The sequence below is a fragment of the Heptranchias perlo genome, chromosome 6, assembly GCF_035084215.1.
Source record: "Heptranchias perlo isolate sHepPer1 chromosome 6, sHepPer1.hap1, whole genome shotgun sequence".
In the NCBI taxonomy this organism is placed as follows: domain Eukaryota; kingdom Metazoa; phylum Chordata; class Chondrichthyes; order Hexanchiformes; family Hexanchidae; genus Heptranchias; species Heptranchias perlo.
The window spans coordinates 97,796,932-97,815,354 of NC_090330.1; the positions used below are offsets into that span (position 1 = coordinate 97,796,932).

Consider the following 18,423-nt stretch of genomic DNA (forward strand, 5'->3'; position numbering starts at 1 on the left):
CAGATGTCCTGTTTCCCTCCCTGCGACATTATCAGCTCGCACTTTTAGTAACTTGCCACACTAAAAATTTAAGAACCTAAATGTGCAAGGCAAGTCTAACTAACGGCAGATGCCATTAGATGCCCTGCTACAGCAAATTATGGTATTATTATTAGGGCTACTGATTTAATATAATTGAATAAGTCAAATTCTATTTATATTACATGGCAATCCAGGACTTTTGCCAATATCTTGGAGATTGAATTACATCACTGTCCATTTTACATGAAAACATGTTCTGGGTTTTAGCAGCAGTTCTGAGACTTGGTGTATGGGAGTGGGGTGTTGTGATCTGAGAGCATTGGGTGCCTGTCAGTACTGGGTACAGAAGTTCCAGGATATGGTGAGGGTGCTTTGGTCCCAAGACACTAGAAGAGGGGTTGCGGCCCAGTCGTGCTGGGGAGAAGGCCCAAGGTATTGAAGGATTGATCAGTGGGAAAATACTGTGGGAAAATTAGAAGGTACGAGTGTCCGAGATCTTTGAGTCCCAGGATATGCCAGCATTGGGGATGCCTGAGTCTATTGACACTGGAAAAGGGGTAAAGGGGTGACAGGAGAGTTCCCAAAGTCTGGTACAGGAGCCCCATTGTATAATAGCACTGGAGAGCAATCCAGTTGTGTGGTAGCACTGGGAAGGGAATCCCAGTATGCGGGAGCATTGAGGTGGTTACAGGGATATATAAAGGAAAAAAGAACCTACATTTATATCGCTCCATTCAAGTCTTCAGAATATCCCAAAGTTTTCCTAGACAATGAATTTACTTTTGAAGCTTAGTCATCGGTGTTATGTAGGCAATGTGGCAGACAACTTGTGCAGTTCAAAGTCCCACTAACAGCATTGGGATAAATGGCCATTTAACATTGGGACTGGGGCAAGCCCATGACAATGTGACCCTACCTGGCCCTGACATGCTCCCAACTGACAGCTCAGGTCCCAACCTGAAGCCAGTTTTTAAGTGCCAATATACTTGCATACAGGTGGCAAATAAAGTAATTAAAGTGCTTTTTGTGCTTATGAATGACTTCAGTCAGGAAGCCAGATTGACCCGGGGAAGGTGGGGGGAGCATTGGGAGGAGAGGGGGTATGTTTGAGAACTGGAGGCAGGCTTTGGGGGCTGATGGCTGGGAATGGGTCAGGTGCATTGGCAGATAAATATGGCCTGGGAATGTACCAGGGAGGGGGCAGACATTCGAGAGTGGGTTTTGCCATTTTCTCGCTCATTTTCTCTCATGTTATCTGTCTTGTGACAGACACACTTTCTGTCTCTTTCTCACCTATACACCCTATCACTGCCTTTGTCATCGATTCTCTCCCATTTTTTTCACTCTCTCTCTCTCACTTAATTTCCTTCTCTCCTTTTTTGTTTATCTCAATTTTTTAGTACTTTATGTCCTTTGCTGCTTCTCTCACTTTTTCTCGTTTCTCTTCTGCTTCTCTCATTCATCTTTCTTAAATTTAAAGTAGATCTCTGGCTGTGCCTGTTTCACTTTCACATGTGTTTACTTGCATTTATATAGCAGCTTTCATGACCTCAGGACATCTCAAAGCTCTTTACAGACAATGAAGTACTTTTGAAGTGTAGCCACTGTTGTAACGTAGGAAACGCAGCAGACAATTTGCGCACGAGAACATATTCACCATGAGAACACGAAGGAAAATGGAACCTTATTAGATTGCCAGAGATCAGTCAACTTTCAGTAGATCGCCTACTTTCTTTTAAATGTGGACTTTTTTCAAGCTATTACCTTAGTTCCTATATTTTCACCCAGAGATGGTTTACCTGCCACCCAACCTGATAGGAAGAAAATTGACATTAGATCAAATTGCCACCACACTCTTTTGTACTGCCATTTTTTTTTATCCTGTGAAAGAACAGGCCATCCCTTCTCAAAATGGTCCAAATTGGGAAAAAGTCATTTATTCCCAACTAATATAAAGTGGATCAATTCAGGTTACTTCAGTTTTTAAGCTCAGCTTTGTTCACGACCCTAACAGAAAATATAACTTACCGTTTTTAATACAAACCTCTGCTGTACTAACTAAGCAGTGCTGAACTGATTAGCTCTTCACTGAAGTTCCTAAAAGTAATTAACCATCAATCCCAGGATAGTTAATTCTCTGTACTATCATTTAAAAACTTCCCGTGTCAGCACTTAACCCCGCAAATACCTCTTCACCACTATCAGGCCTATCAACAGGCTCTCCCAGCACCTTTGACATTTGCCAGACCCAGCCTGCAGTAGTTGGACTCGATGCCTGTATATATACACTCATCCTGCATGCCAATATCCAATCCTCTCCCATTGGGAGGAAGTTTTGCTGTGTTCTCTTGTTTTTTTTCAATTTGCAAGGACATCCTGTTTAGAATCGAATCGCAAGAACAGTGGGCTCCTTGCCAACCGCCACAATCAGCAAGAGCTCAGAGACAAATAGCCAGTGTCTAAATGTATGTGAAAGTAAAACAGAAATGATTCCACAACGGGGGATTGCGATTCAGTTGTATGTATTGATATAAGGTAACTTTTCCTAGAATTTAATTGTAAACTTAAAGGAATTTCTAAGCATCCCGGGGTTTGCTGGCATCAAACGGGCCATTATGCCTCTCAGTAGAGGCCGGATGTTTGCAGTTGCTGGCAGCTGTTGTCCAAGCCCTACCTAACAGCTGATAGACTGGCAGAATATATTGAAACAGTGCAGCTTGGAGCCTGGGAAAGGTCCCAGCGCTGAATGCTCACAGTGCTGCAGGGTAATTAGCTTACCACAAGCAAGATTACAGTGCTAGCACTGATGGTGACCCATGTGACCTGCTTTTCAAAAGTCATTATGAATTAGAAAAGGTAATTCTTTTCATGGAAATCTGAAGAATTTCTGAATGGCCCATGTTTATCGCTCTAGATTTCAATGGTGGACAGTGTGTCAGAAATTGCTTTTGCCAACTGTCAGCAAAACTGTGTTGTTGTCAAAAGACTGTTTTTTTAAATGGAAAAGTAGAGCTATAAAGGACCTGACCAAGAATTAACATTAAAATGTTTCATTTTTTTTTTTAAGTGTTTGGTTAGTTGATGTTCCTGTCTGAATGATTGCTAAATTCTGTATGTCCCTTACACTTCAAAAGTACTTCACTGGCTGTGAAGTGGTTTGGGACATCCTGAGGTCATGAAAGACGCTATATAAATGCAAGTTCTTTCTTTACCAATGAACAAGCAATTAACCCTTTGAGTTGTATATTGCACCACTCCAAAAAGAGACAGCAAGGATACATAACAGGGAGTAAAGAAATAAACTAAGTAAGTTCTGTTTCCTAATTCGCTGAGAATTCTTTTTTTCATTAAAGCATTATAATATTTTTGAGACTGAAGGGTAGATTTTTACTTTCGGTCAGCCAACCAGCGGAGCGAGCGAGCTGGCCAGCCACTCATTCCAGCGATGGAGAGACTGCCGCGGTTTCAAGGCCCGAGCCTCATTTGAACGAGACTGGCGGGCTCCAGACCCCGAATGGGCGTCCCGAGGCAGTTGACCGGTTTTTGGCCACAGAAATGTCAGGAACGCTGATGTCAACTGCCCAGTAGAAGCGGGGTAGGCGAGTCCGAGGGGTTGCCCGGGCAGGCAGCATTTTTTTGTAGGGCCCAGAACTCCTACTCCTGTGGGCCCCACAAAAACAAACACAGACTTACCGGTGACATCCTCTTCGCTGGACTGTCAGCTGATACTGGACACTTCACCCAAAACTCTCCTAAAATGTCAATCGGGATCCTATGTACGTCTTGGGGCCCCGATTTGCATTTTAAATGGGCCTACCGCTTGACTCAGGGGGACGCGTCGACCACCCAGCGGTAGGTCCTGGCCCGGGGGAGGGGGGGGAGGGAGGATGTGTAATGAGGGGAATGGAGCGGTACATCTTTCCCCATGTTTTCCGGGATGCTACCATCCCATTCCTGCTGGGCAGAAAGCCTCAAATTTCAGCCGAGAATGTTTAGGGAATTATTGCAAATGACTATAAATTTGTGAATATAATTCATATCCCCCCCATAAAAAAAATCCAGAAGTCTAGTGTGTGCATTATATATGGCCACTAAAATATATCTAAATTATTGGTATTTTTCCTAAAATTCATGGCTCAAAGTGGGGAGGTGCTTATTATGCATAGGGGAGTATTGTACCTGAAAATTCATGGTATTTCTTGATAAACTTGCTTTGGAGAAATAACAATTGCTAATATTTCAGTGGGGCACATATTAGTTATGTGCAGCATACTTACAGTTGCACTGCACACTGATAACTGTTGCTACCATAACACAAGCCAAAAATTGAATAAAAGCACTCCATAATAGTCTAGAAACTGATGGAGGTGCTATTTGGAGATTAACTGCAAGTCACTAAATGTTTCCGGGAGAATTACCACTTACTCATTAACCCCAATGCTGCTGGTTTCTGAAGCAGGCATGAATCATGCATTATAAATCAAGACTGAGCAGTTTAAGTGTATTAATGAAGCACAGGGGAGAGCTTGTCACGGGTTTACACAGGGCTTGCAAATGATGCTACGGTGACTTGCCAGCACTGATGCAGGAAGTAAGGGACAGGAGGGCAGTACTTTTATGGAACAAAAGTGTACCCTTCCAGAAGTGCCAGATACCTCAGTTTTAAGAACAAATAGCAGATAGGGTTTACGGACCCCAGTGAACCTGAAGAAATGTGAGAAGATGGTAGGCATGCTGAAAACAGCTAAGGTCATTTTAAAGTACAGTTTGGAATTCCAAGTACTTGCCTCATGTAGACATGCTCCAAAGTGTACCTTGATGGCCTGTAAATAATTTTGTGTTGAGTCACGATGACCTTTAGTAGAAGCTTATCCTGTGCAGTGCTAGCATGAGAGATAAAGGGCATTGAATACTTATCGTGCATGGTTTTATTGCAGCAGGGAAGAAATACGTCAGTTATATAGCTCAAAAATCTTAGGCTGGAGGATTGGCAACAATACGTCACTATCTTTGTGACTTTTTAACCTTACAAATTCTCAAGACTATTTATCTGCTTTTGGACAAGATGGCAAGGGAGCAGACCCGAACAGGAAGAGGTCTCAGTCATTACAAGTCCTTGAATCCATTTGAGGAGGCCACCCTGAACATTGTACCATGCAAAAATATTGAGACAGTAGAGAAGGTGAATCTGAATGCCTTACCCATAAGCTGAAGGCTACTCCTACCAGGTTAATGCACTGCCTTTTTTCCTTGTTCAGCTTCTCAGGCATACACTCAACTTCAAGAATATCACGTACGGTACACTGAGATGAAAAATATACTTGATGGTACTTCTATGAAGCAGCATTTCGAGACATTTTCCTCTCCTCCTTTTTTTAGGCCTGGAAGTAGACTGTTCGCATCCAGTGTTCCCCCCAACCCAGAACTCCACAGCATTTTGCATTATTCTCACCTTCTTTATCAAGCACCAGCACAGCTACAAGTACCCTAGAGGATCCAAATAGTGACCTTGAGGAGATAAGCATTGGGAGGCCACAGTGCGCAGGTAAGAAGGAGCAAGTGGTGGTTGCAGCTGAAGAACAGGTGCCTGTACTGCAAATTGGCTGATATTGCTGGTGTACTGCTGATGTCATCTGCACTCACACAGTAGAGACCAGAGGCATAAAAATTGAGGTCTGTAGTAAGCTTAATGGCTACTGGCAGTGCCATACCTAGGTACAAGGTTGTCTGCAGGTTCTGCTAAAGTTAATAGCACAGCTTTCTGACTCCCTCCTAAGTCTCAGCCTGCAGAAGCAGTGTTCTTCAATCATTGCCAAGTAGCTGTATTTAACATGGAGTCCAATAGGTGGCATAGAGCAGATCTGAAGAGCCTTTGATGCCATCTGTCATCTCGAGTAACCCATCACTGCTCCTGCCCAGGCTCCTCAGCTAAATCAAATGCCTAGGGAGCATTGAAAGCAAACCCTATTGTAGACAACTTTCTGTCATCAGAAACTCGGTGAAGCCTCAGTTCCTACATGTGTGAACTTGGCTTAGCTGTGACGCCTGATTCACATGAGTGGTAAGAGTGCATGGCACGTGATCTGCATAAAGGCTGTAATTTGCCATACTGTCCCCTCAATGAACAATTATGACAGCAGTAACTCTCAAGGCAAAATTAAAACACATCAAAAGGACCATAGCATGCTCCATCTTTAATGCCTCCACAACAATTTTTTAAAAGGCAGAAACCAAGCAAAAACTAGGCATTGTATCACAAGCTCCAAATTGTTAGCCTATACCACACATTCAGATCTAGATGAATGCTTGACGACGCTATCAATTCACCATCTTTTAGCATCAGTGTAAAAAGATTTTCAGGCTATTTACCATTGCAAAAAGATTTTAGTGCCAGAAATTGAGTTAAATCTAATTTAATATTTAGGGAATAATGCATCAGTGGAAGATATATCACACAAAGCCACTTTTTTTGGTGGCGTGAGGAAAGGGCCTCAGTGGAGATAAAGTGCAGGAACTCATTGATTAATCATTTTTGAGTGCTGAATTTTACAAGCTTGTAGGGACGGTGGCATCATCTTGGATCAGCAGACGTAACATAATTTAATTTAAGAAAAACACAGGGGATGGATTTTCCCCAACATTACCACCTGATTTTGCATAACAGCGGGGTGGCTGGGTGGAAGGAAGTGGGCTGGGGTACCGTTCTTTTTGTTAAATATATGGAACATGACCACCCATATTTGGGCAGGTGTATTCAAATTGGAAGTTAATGATGAGAAACCATCATCCAAAGAATTTCCCATCTTCAATGCCTTAACAATACTGGGTGTCAGGAATTCTGGTGTTCTTCTGGCTTCCATTGTTGCTATGGCTGCAGATGGCTGAAGTTAAAATTTAAATGGCTGCCTTGCCTTGTACAATTGATCTCAATTGCAACAGCCAAGGTGGGAAAATAACGAAAGTTAAATTTTTTTCTTAATCTTCAGTCAGGCTATTGGCAATAATTCAATACAACAGGTGCTACAGTCATTTCTCTCCTCCCCACTTGAGCAAGGTGAACTAGTGGTGGCACAGGTACCTCTAGGAGTCTGCTAATAACTTGTAAATTAGCCTGACCCCACAATATCCACCTATAGCCTCTCCCTAACAGCAGAAAAGCCATTTAAAGTCATCAGACAGATTCGTAAGTTCATTTTTTTAGAAAGACAAATTGACATAACTTACCAACAAAGTTTTTGAAACTTCTTCCCCAATACAGTTCTGAAAACAGCAGTGCTGTTATCTGTTAATGCTAAAAGATATAGGAGATAAATTACTATTTCCCTTTTCCAATGTAGGCCCAGTTAAGCCTCAGAATGCCCTCGGCAGACAGAGCTTCTGCTGGGCCTAGTGGAGGTGATTTGGGTGGAATTTCCTGGGAAGCCTGGAAACAGCCCCAGAAATGCCCCAAAAATTGCTGGAATTATGTAGCTGGGTGGGAAGAAGAAGCAGGGAAAACATCAGAGGGGCAGAAACCTGGCAGAATTGTGTTCTGCCCCAAACTGCAATACACCCCCCACACACACACATCACCACTACCACCCTCCACAATGCCACTACTCCTATTTAATTTAAAATCTTATTTTAGACATTCAAAATTTCAGTCACTGTGAGAAAAAATGGTAAATGGAAATGTTTTCAGAAAGCATTTTGAGTGATTTGTGGTGAAAAGATAAAGCAGCATCACCTAGTGATCAAAGCCTGTAATTACATAGTGACAGGAAAAAGTTGACACAGGACAATTGAATGGGAAATGTGGACACAGGAATTTGTAGTGGGAAAAGATTACATCAAATTGTGACAAAAAATGTAACAGGAAGTATGGATGTGGACAAGAAATGTATGCAGATGTAAGATGTTTAGTAAGATATTGATATATGTTGTGAATTCAGTGGAGTATTACTTACAGGAAAATACATTGGCACATTAGAATTGCAGACTAAGTTGTGCAAACACTGGGGATAATGCACTTTTAAGGTTTAAGGCAATTTGGTTATGATCCTTGGGATATGGTTGGGCTTCAGGAATCATGATGTGTCCTGCATATGCGTTTTGGTAATCATATGTGGTTGAGTCATTGGCCAATTCCTTGAGCTTCTACTTTCTTCACAATTTCTCTGCAAGACTCTTTTTTTAGCAGGATGGGAATCATGCTTCAGAGAAAAAAAATCTCTCTCTACATGCCACGATATAGCAATCAGGCAACAAAAAGATTAAAATCTCCACAGTGACCACCTCCTTATTACTCCTGCATGTGGTCACTGTGGATATTTTGATTTTCTGTTGCCTCACTGTTATGTGGTGGAGTGCAGAGAGAGAAGTTTTTTCTCCCCCCTCTGAAGCATGACTCCCTGCAGAGCAGATCATGAAACATTGGAAATATCACAGCAAGTATACTGGGATTTTAAAACTTATTTTGATTGAAGGTATTTAACTGGAAATGGCGTTAGATTTTCAAGGTCAGACGTGGTAGAACTCGAGAAGTGAGTGTTTCAAACATGTTGGGACAGATCGGGACTTTGTGCGATGGTGTAAAATGGCTGATAGCAAATCTTGCCCGTTTTACATCTTTCCCAATTTTTGTTTCCATGACTTCAACAGAAATAAAAATCGGGAAAGATGCACAACGGGCTGCCCACTCGCTATCAGCCATTTTACACTATCGCGCAAAGTCAAAATCTACCCTGTGGTGTGATAATTCTAAGTGTTCAATTTTAAACAAGCATTCTCTCCCACATTAGCATTGTTAAAAACACAAATCCCATTACTTTATTATTTATTGATGGGAATGAAACAAAGCCACATGTCAATGGTACTAATCAATAAAATTTGAAAATATATTTTCCAATGAATGTCCTTTTTGATGATTAATTACAAAAGGGTGGATGCAGTAAGGATGTTCCCAAGGATGGGTGAAACTAGAACTAGGGGGCATAATCTTAGAATAAGGGGCTGCTCTTTCAAAACTGAGATGAGGAGAAACTTCTTCACTCAGAGGGTAGTAGGCCTGTGGAATTTGCTGCCCCAGGAAGCTGTGGAAGCTACATTATTAAATAAATTTAAAACAGAAATAGACAGTTTCCTAGAAGTAAAGGGAATTAGGGGTTACGGGGAGCGGGCAGGAAATTGGACATGAATTTAGATTTGAGATTAGGATCAGATCAGCCATGATCTTATTGAATGGCGGAGCAAGCTCGAGGGGCCGATTGGCCTACTCCTGCTCCTATTTCTTATGTTCTTATGTTCTTATGAATCCTTTTTTAATGACTGAAAACGCCTTTGAATTTTGCAATGCTGTGCACAAATTGAAAGAACATTCAATATCATAGAAGGAACAAAGATTCCATCACCCCCCTCCCCAAAGAAAACATTGATTTACTTAGATTGCAGTGTGGGATAGTTTTAATGGGGTGCTCAGGGTCATGTGGGGCTGTCTGGGTCTGGGGAATCTGTCTGGCAATCTTTTCCTGTATGTTAGAGCAGCATCAATCCGCAGTAAACATGATGGATGATCCCAAGAATGTTGGAGGGGATGTGGTCAGGAAGCCATGTTTCTACAAACATGATGTCGGAATGCCCCTGACTCGGCCTGTTCTGGGTACAATTGATCATGCAGCTCTCTTTGTAATCTTAACCAATTGTGTTTCAGATCATCTTCACATGCCCAGCTGAAAATAGATTCTGTGTGTGTTGCTGTAATTCTGGCCGTCTCCCTTTGTGGCCGAATGATATTTCCATGTTTTCCTTCACTATGTCTGACAACATTTCTTACTGTACTTAGCTCTCTGCTCTCGGCGGCTCTGAGGTATAGCAGTACTTCTGCGAAACAGATCACAAATGCATTTATTTCTACTTTACTTCCAATAGCCTTTTAAGTTTTTGGAAATATATTTTAATTTCTGCAAAATACATCAAAATCAATTTATTTCTATATTAGTTACAATAGCCTTCTTTTTAGACTTGCATTTTAATTTTCCACCTTTCTCTGATTTCTTTTTCTCTCCAATTTTTCTCCTCGTTTTCTCCTTTCCTAATTGACTAGCTCACTGGGGTATACTTCCACGGAGCTTGAGGGCAGTCACCCACTGGTGCCTCCTCCAATCGACCATATTCATGTATGCGCCTTGATGGTGAGTGCTGTCGGGTTATCCGACTGTGGAGGGCATCACAGCTGTGCTTGATTTCTGTCCTCAATAGGTGTGCTCACCCAGGCCCTTCTGGTAGAGGTTGAGTTATAATGATTAGGAGTGGAAACCCTGGCTGATTTTTCCCTCCCTCAATTCGCGATCACTGCTAACAATTTCAGCAACCCACGCACTACCCTGGCTGAGATCGACTAACTCAGTGCAGGCCGAGGATTAATTTAACTCCATGTGATAACGTTATTGATAAAAATTTTACAGAAAGATCTTTATCATAGATGTTTTCTGACAGAAGAGATGCACATTATAAAACTGAAAGTACCTTTCATTTCTGCATAAACTGAAACTTTATTTATTTGTACCCGTTTAAAAAATTAACAGAATAAATATATTAAGTGACTTGGTTGATATTTTATTTGCATCCTTTGCTGTCTGATTTGATAAAGGCAATTATTCTGTAAAGGTTGAACATGGTCATTGCCAACTAAGCAAACTTATGTTATACCTATCACAATGGCTACCTAAAGATGCAGAGTGACAATTAGAATCATATACCAGATCCCTGTCCTCCCGTTATTATGTGTTTCTTTCAAAGACAAAATTAGAGTTTCATCCTAATCCTCAATTTTCTCGGATTAAGCTGCGTCTTGTTTCTTCCTGAAAGTTCTTTTCTTTGAAATTTTGTTTCTGCAACTTTCTCAGATCATTTTTCATTGTTTCCTTTTAACGTTTCTTTCCACCATAATTTTTCTGCTCAATCTACAGATTTTTCCTATTACAACGAGGAGGGCTTGAACCTCACTCCAGAGTCTTGAGCACATAATCTCAATAGGCTGAGAGGTTAGTGCACTGCCGCTGCTGGTGGGTGCAGACCCATTGCCACATATACTGCAGGGAAAAATGAACACATGCTCCTCCAAGGTTTGGATATAGGAATTGTGCCGGGATAGTTAGAATATTCAGCGTCCCAACTTTATTAGGGAAAACAAGCCTTGTCATGGATCAGATACCACCCTGGTCCCCCATTGAATCATAATGGGTCAAGCATTTGGCACAAGATTGACAGATAGCTTGAGAGGCTGCCTTCATCAAAATAGTGCATGGTAATTTTTTTTTGTCGTTTTGAGAACAGACAGAAGAGCTGTATGTTACTTTCATTATATGTATAGGAAAATTGATATGTTACAATATAATTTGCTTATTACATCGTATATTCAAAAACAAATGAAGGAACTCTTGTTACACACTTTATAGAATCATAGAATCATAGAAGTTTACAACATGGAAACGGGCCCTTCGGCCCAACATGTCCATGTCGCCCAGTTTATACCACTAAGCTAGACCCAATTGCCTGCACTTGGCCCATATCATGAAGATAATATCCCATCACAATGTTTGCATACAGAGGATTGTATAAAAACACTTTGAATGGGCCATAATTTGCTGTCAAAGTAACAGTGGGATTAATGGTGCTCGCCATAATTTATGCGCAAATGGTACAGCGAGAGGCAGATGAGCAGTTAAACTCAAATATCCAAAAATTGCTGTCTGAGATGTGCCGCTCCGCTGTTAGCTTCACGAAAACGGCATCTCGCTGTCTGCCTCATCATTGAAATGCATTGAATGACATGAAGTTGCTGTATTTGCCTGGTAGATACGAACTAAACTTGCCACAGAAGGTTAAGTCTTGTACATTTCAGTCTAAGTACCCTTTTAATGACGTGATAAGTGTTAATTACTGCCAGTCAACCTCTCTGGCACCGAAAATTGACTATGACAAGTGTGGAGTCTCATTCCTTCAGGTTTTAAGTGTTGTTGGAAATTTTGAAAATGGCAAATTAAAATTTTAACTTTTTTTTTACTTTTCCATCTCTTTTTTCTCTCTTTCTTAATCCAATCTTTCTCTCCCTCCCTTTATTTCTCTTTCTGTACCTGTTCTGACATTGAATTGACCCCTTCTAATTTATACTTGCTTCTCAGTCCTTGCGCTGTTAATTTCTCAATCCTTCAATCTGATTGGGGTTAACGAGATACCCAGTTGCTTGTCCTGTTCACTCAGGTCCCAGATGCCCTGTTTCCCTCGATGTGACATTATCAGCTCGCACTTTCAGCAACTCGCCACACAAAAAAATTTAAAAACCTAAACATGCAAGGGCAAGTCTAACTAACAGCAAATGCTGTTAGATGCCCTGCTACAGCAAATTATAGCCCATTGACAAGGTGATAAGTTAATCGATCACATTCTTCATAAAAAATGAAGATAAAAATGTGAAAAGTAGATTGTAAACATTCGCAATGCAACAGCTGTAAGGTCTGTTTCAGAACAAACTTGCCATAATGACCAATACAGAGGCTTTGCTGTTGGGTTTTTGGACATCCTGTTCTAGCAATGGGGCCCACCCAAAAACATTCCAATACTTTCAGACCTGCACTTTAAAATTAAAAAAAATCAAGATAACACACAGCATATTCCTGATGTTCCAGCCACTGATGGAAATAACTTGTCCACCAACCATCATAATAGCAAAAAATCAATGTTCGTTTATGTGCATTAGTGGTACACAAACAGAGGGACATCTGGCTCGCCTTGTGTTCATGATAGCATTTTCTAAAGGGGTACATTTTAATATTGAACGAAGTTCATTTATTTGCATGTTAATCTGAAATTGCTTAATTTGTATTCCTTCACGTACTGAATTTGAATCATCACTTATCTCTATCAGGTTGATTCTAGTGAACAACAATTAGAAGGCCTCCAGGCCTGAGGGCTGCAGGGACCCTGCAACAAAAAGAAGGCCTGTTACCTTTTGGGCCTTTTTCACCTTGACGCCTGTCACGTGCCCCTTCCCCACCCCTCCCCCTTCATCCTTTCCCCCACCCCCCGATCTGAGAGAAGCCCAAGTGTAAGCCCCATCGCTGGCTTTGTCAAGTGTCCCTGCATCTGGGTTCACGTCCCAGGATAATGACAGGAAAGTGAGGCGGAAAGGCTAGAAATGCCCCCTCCCTCCTCATTTCCATGGCAACATTTGGCCTGTACCTATTACAAGTGTAGAGCCTGCTCCAGCAGGCTCTACACCTGTAATAGGTACAGGCCAAATGTTGCCATGGAAATGAGGAGGGAGAGGGCATTTCTACCCTTTAAGGAAAGTTGCAGAAATCCTAGGGCAATGTAAAGAGGGTGGAGACCCGGTGTAACAGGTCGTTGCTCCCTTTTTTCTGACTTCTGCACCCGGGAAATCAGAATTCCTTAGATGTTGTCCCCAGAAAAACCGGCCCCAGATATTTTTAATCCAATTAAATTTTATTTGTCGTGTTTTCCTTTCCCTTTAAGATGATACAAGTTCTCAGCTTCTGCATCCAGACAAATCCCTAATGCGAGACTAACCAGAATCAGTTGATCTTATATGTTCAATGCCGTTACAATATTGAAAACTTCATGTTATTTCAGGGAAGTCTATCCAACTAAGCAGAAAATTGAAATGTTCTGTCTCGATTTAATCTCATTATACAGAAATCATGAGCCAGCCACATTTCTGATCCATGCATAAAATTGCTTGGCAAGTGAGTTAAGTATTTATCAAGATTCAATTGTATCTGTTGGGACAAAAAAATCCTTAAAGTATGTTTAAAATGTCACTAGGCCACCACAATTGCTATTTATTTTAATGAACTACTCCTCTTGAAGCAGTTTGCATTAGCTTTGTACAAAATATACAAGGGATGAAGATAGTAATTAAAGCTTTCCGACTTCAACAATTATCTTCTTGCCACTTCAGAACTGAAATGGAACCAAAACTGAGGGCTTTGAATGACATTTTATCACACACAGCTGGTTTGGACGCATCTACAACATACGAATCAAAACATAATTTCTGTGACGGGTAAGGTTGGCGCTCTGCGAAACCTGCTGTGATTCCCCCAAGCTAAAGAAGAGGAGAAGTGAAATAAAAATTGAATGTGCTGGGAGTACGCAACAGGTCCGTGCGCATCTGAAAAGAGAAACGATGGCTTTATATTTTGGGTGCGGCCCCTTCATCAGAACAAGAGAATGTTGGACACATTGTCGGATTTATAAAGCTAATCGTTTTTAGTTGGCCAACTTGGTTTTTCTTCATGCTGTTGTAAGGATTTTTGTTAGGCAAAGGTATTAAGGGTTATGGAACCAAAGCAGATAGATGGAGTTAGGATACTGATCAGCCATGCTTTAATTGAATGGTAGAACAGGCTCAAGGGACTGACTGGCCTACTCCTGTTTCTATGGGTGCTAAATTGGGCCGTGTAGCACCCATTGTTTAGGTGCTGCACGGCCTCTCCGACAGCCAAGATGGCGTCTTGGATGCGCACGCACGTTTCCAGCGTGACGTGCACCGGACGCCATCTTGATATAGTAGTTAGCGCAGGCACAGATTACGAATGCTGGAATCATGTAAAGTAGGGAGAAAATGGCTTCAATCAGTGTGCAACGGTGATTTAAAGTGATAGACACCATATTGGGACTTAACGCTCAACTCAACACGCAGTCTTAACCCCGACCATCTGAACGTGTCTTAGACTGCCTGGAGGACCCCCCCACCAGTGCTATTTAAGGGGACCATGCAGGATTTACAGGTTAGTGGCTGGATTATTGCTTCTGGCTGCCGAGACATTTGTAACTGTTTTTAGAGGTCTCCTAGACTTGAATACTAGGGCGCGGGGACATAGCCTAACAATTAGAGCCAGGACGTGCAGGAGTGAAGTTAGGAAATGTTTCTACACGCAAAGGGTGGGAGACGTTTGGAACGCTCTTCTGCAGACGGCAGCTGATGCAAGCTCACTTGTAAATGTTAAATCTGAGATTGATAGATTTCTGTGAACTAAGGGTATTAAGGGATATGGGGCTAAGGCAGGTATATGGAGTTAGGTCACAGGTCCACCGTGATCTCATTGAATAGTGGAACAGGCTCAAGGGGCTAAATGCCAGTGCCACTTGCTGCCTCCTGATATGTGCCACCTTCTCCTGCAAGAAAGTGGGATGTGGATCTGGGTGATGTGCCTGTCATGGTTGAATAGTTGCCAGTGTGTGTGGCCTGTGAGTTGTGGGGGTCGGCTTGCAACAGTGGGAATGTGTGAGGGTGAGAGGAAGCATCTGGTTGGAAGAGTTGAGTACTGAAGGAAAGAGTTTGTGGGTATATGGGTGATGGAGGTGTAGTGCGTGGAGCAGTGGATGCGGCTAGTGGTGCAGTTGGTGGGAGATGCCACTTGACAGTTGACCTCACTCACCTCAACCACTATGTCAGAGCACTGAACTTCTTCCTGCACTGCATCCATGTTCATGATGCTGTGCGCCTGGCATTGACTTCGTCTCCTGCTGCCTCCCACTGCCTCTTGGATAAATGTCTGGAGAGCCTCTTGCCCCTCCCCCCATCCCCCCTGCGGATATAGGATGTCCCTCCTTCTGCCACCTCTTGCACCCAAGGTCTCTAGTGCATTAGCAGAGAACCTTAGTGCATGCACTCTCGCAGGCCTGGTACAAACTCAGATCGGCAGATTGGTGAGGTCTGGCATGCAGATTGGAGGATGTGGGATTTAGTAGTGTGCAACCTTTATTCAATGTTTGAACATAACTCATCAGTGTGTAAACTTAGGGATGGGACCTCCATCTGTGTTTTATGTGTACGATGTATGATCTCCGTTCAGACTCCGTGCAGACAGTAGGCTGCCAGCTACCTTTAAGAGATTTCTAAGAAACATCGTCCCTTTAAGAGATTGAGCTCCCCCTGGTAATGGAAATTGCGAATTTCATTGATTCCACTTGCAAGCCTGGAATGGAACGCTGATTGCAGGACTCACCTGCGATCAGCCCAAGGACCGGCCGAAACTTGCGTCCTGCTTGCGCAGGGGTCATTGGGCACAGGGTAATAGCACATCACGCTACCTATGCCCAAAAACGGCCCCTATGTTCCTTATATCTGACTTCCCAGATAAGCCTGCAGTGAATATTCATCCACATAACTAATGCTCTCCAAAACAGGAGCATTGTCTTTGTACTGGGACTGGCCCAATCAACCTATGTATAAATCTCACCCAACATGGACCAGCATCTGGTAGTGCAGATACGTGGGCCGTGGACTCATCTAAGGCTGTTCAGTGAATTGTAAGAGTTAGCACAAAAGGAAGGCTTAAGATCAGAACTTAACTTATAATGAGGTTTTCAGACACGTAGGCAGAACTAAGACTTTAGTATAAAAACTTGTTTCTATAGTGACTGGTGAATACAGGAGACCAAAAATAACATTATAAAGTAATGTTGCCAGTGAATGATAACCTGGAAACAACTTTGCATAGGACTTGGTTCAGATTAGATCCTGATGATAGCCAAGGAGCTGGACTGGCCACAAAAGAAAGTCAGAAGGTGGAATTGCCTTCGGCTGGATAGCTGGAATGCCCAAGTGTGACAGTCAGATACTACAACAGGATGAAGTCAGGTTCTGAAAACTGGGAACAGGAACCAGCAAGTGGACACACACTGATCACAGTGACAAGAATGGGATGGAACAAAATGGACTAGGGATGAGACAATTAAGATTGTCAGGTGTGGCTCAGTGAGTAGCACTCTTGCCTGAGTCAGAAGGTTGTGGGTTCAAGTCCCAATCTAGAGATTTAAGCTAACACTCCAGTGCAGTGCAATCAGCCTCCTCCCATTCTCCTCTCCATCCCATACTGCTGTTGGGGAGGCAATCGGCCTGACATTCATACTCATAAAATGGGCGAACTGCCTATGCAGGTACAACAGGCGCCAGAGCTTGCCCGAGTAATGTTAATGAGGCCGAGGCCTGATTTCGAGCTGGCGTTGGGGCTCACGTTCCATACATATTGCTATTTCAAGCTTGAAAATGGGCCTGAAGGAATCTTCCGACCTAATATCTCCCCTCATCACATTGCTGACGGCAACTCGCCATGTGGGTATCTGTGGCCACCAATCAGTGTCCTAGCACACAAAGCTTGAGCACTGTAGATGGCTCTGTGAGATGCATTCACAATGTTATAAATGTGAAGTGAAATTAGCAACTGACACTGTATGATTGGTTGTCAGTCTGGATGTATCTCCATTCCAATGAAAATCGAATGAGATGTGTAATGGGCGGCTGATCCAATATCGTCCAATTCACTCTTTCACCCAAAGTCAAAATTACCCCCATTGTGTCTACCATAACTGTACTGAATGAGCAGGAGAACTTTGTAAGACTGTTTTATGTGCATTGAAGTAAATAGCGATGTAAAACGTTTTTGTTAAACCCACATCTTCAGTATTTGCAAAATCTTATATTCACTCACCCAACATCCCATGAGCACTGTTGCTCTGTTCTCATATCCTACTCGACTGCTGCCCTGCTGGTGTATTTTGTGCGCCTCACTTTAGAATGGACCACGACAGTCACTCTATTGAAAATCGTGTTCTAGGCCCTTAAAACCTCATAAATGTATCTATAAAGTGAGTATGTGTGTTGCCCTCCCCCCCCCCACACAAATTGTCCCATGCCTGGGAGAAGCCCCTTCTCCGCACCCTCTCCCCCACCCCATCACCCCCCTCCCCATCTTCCCCCATTGAGAATTTTTACCTGGCGCATCAAAAGATTACCTTTCCACATAATGGTGCTTCCTGTTCGCAACCTTCCCAACCAATTACCCTCAAGCAGACTTTGCAGACCCCACATTTCCCCCTCCCCTGATAGTCTTACCACACTGGTACCACCCCTCCCCAATACCAAATATTAATAATAGCCCAAAATTTCTGATTATTGTGTTGGTGGTGAGGAAACTTGTCCGCCACAGCATGTATCAGAAAATCATGAACAACATACCTGTAATTTTCTGATATATGCAAGTGGCAGGCAATGTTCTGCACAACAACAACTTGCATTGATAAAGCACGTTTGGTGTAGTAAAACATCCCAAGGTGCTTCGCAGGAGCATAATCAGATAGAATTTGACACCGAGCCACATAAGGAGATATTAGGACAAGTGACCAAAAGCTTGGTGAGTTAGGTTTTAAGGAGCGTCTTAAAGGAGGGGAGAGAGGTGGAGAAGCGAAGAAGTCTAGGGATGGAATTCCGTAGCTTAGGGCCTAGACAACTGAGGGCACTGCCGCTAATGCTGGGGCAAAGGAAATCAGGGATGCACAAGAGGCCAGTGTGTGCTCACAAAATTATTCTCAATGTCTTTGCACACCATGAATGAGATA

General features: G+C 42.6%; 1 long non-coding RNA gene across 1 annotated transcript in view; it reads left to right on the forward strand.

Annotated features, from left to right (window-relative positions):
• Positions 1–2,402: 2,402 nt before the first annotated feature.
• LOC137322580 (uncharacterized) overlaps positions 2,403–18,423 on the forward strand; it is a 74,528-nt gene continuing 58,507 nt past the window's right edge. Inside the window, exons 1-2 of the long non-coding RNA XR_010963188.1 lie at positions 2,403–2,556; positions 5,401–5,566. This is a non-coding gene — a long non-coding RNA (uncharacterized lncRNA). The remainder of the gene's footprint in view (positions 2,557–5,400; positions 5,567–18,423) is intronic.